Here is a 1,277-nt window from a genome sequence, read left to right as displayed (position 1 = left end):
ATAAAAAATTAGAAAATTTTAAATTACTTTATTTTTTTGGATAATGTACATGAAAATAGATCATAAATAACACAGTTGGATTAAACAAATATAAATTGTATACAAGCAAATCTCTTCTTTAAACTAAAATAACAATAGAATCCTCTAAAATTTAATATACTACATCTTAAATCAGATTTGGAGAATTGCATATTAGGAAATAAAGAATTGTGGTATTGACATGTATGGAAGGTGGTTAAACTAAAATGGCAATAGAATCCTATAAATTTTAATTTATATAAAAATATTGCCACTATCTGGATACATGTTGATATGCATTAATAACTTTTCCCCCACTTTACACATGCGCACATCGATGTATATATTTACACCAAATTGGTATTGTTACATACTAATAATTTTTTGCCAAAGTCCTTTCTCTCAAAAAGAAAAAAGGTCAAATTCTTAAAATAAGAGAAAAGAAAATGGTTGCTTGCTACCTCTCTTGGCTTGCTAGAATTCTGATCATGCTAACAACAATCCTTCTCTTCTTTTCACTTATTGGTATGTACAAATTGAATTTAAAAATAAAAATAAAATAAATAAAAAAATTCTCTTGATCAGTTTTATAGTAATCTTCAGGTTTTCTTTCAATTTTTTACTTGTAATTTAACTTGAGTACTGATGTATTTTTATGGTTAAAATTTGAAGGGGAAGCGGCACCAATTTGCCAAGGAAAATGTGAAGAAATTGCTGATTGTGATGGGTATTGCCGTAGAATTGGTTTTAGTGGAGGCGCCTGTCAGCCTCCGCTTTTTCAATTTTGTTGTTGCAACTAGTGATATATAATTCTTCATAGCTATATGAGCTAATAAAGTTAATAAAAATTGCATGCTTTCCTTATAGCGCGCGCACACACAGATATATATATATGTTACATATTGTATATTACATGTTTTTTAAGTTTTGAATGTGTTCAAACTATAAAAATTTGACATGTGAGAAGAAAAGAAAGAAAGCATTTGTGAAAAGAAAAATTTCAACATAAATCTCTCTATTTTTTATATAATTTTTAATAGTGTTCTGCGAGTTATATTTTCATAATAAATCTTTCTAATTTGTTTATATTCAATAATTTAACTTATAATTTTACATAATAAGCCATTGTAAATTTTAAAATAGTTTTGTTATACCCCCATCCGTATGAGGACACATGGTAAGCCAGAAGGACACTTGAATAGCAAGCCAGCCGGTAGCTATTGCATGTGGATATGCTGAGCGAATTATGCAAGTGTACA

The 1,277-nt window shown here is 28.1% G+C and overlaps 1 long non-coding RNA gene across 1 annotated transcript; it reads left to right on the top strand.

Moving 5' to 3' along the window:
- The first annotated feature begins 396 nt into the window (after positions 1 to 396).
- On the top strand, positions 397 to 882 carry LOC107892969 (uncharacterized). Its single transcript, XR_001682681.2, has 2 exons — positions 397 to 543; positions 691 to 882. It is a non-coding gene; the product is annotated as an uncharacterized lncRNA (long non-coding RNA).
- Positions 883 to 1,277: the final 395 nt, after the last annotated feature.

Source organism: Gossypium hirsutum, chromosome D12 (assembly GCF_007990345.1).
Source record: "Gossypium hirsutum isolate 1008001.06 chromosome D12, Gossypium_hirsutum_v2.1, whole genome shotgun sequence".
NCBI lineage: Eukaryota > Viridiplantae > Streptophyta > Magnoliopsida > Malvales > Malvaceae > Gossypium > Gossypium hirsutum.
The sequence above is the reverse complement of the archived record's forward strand: the minus strand, read 5'-3'. Positions and strand labels throughout refer to the sequence as shown.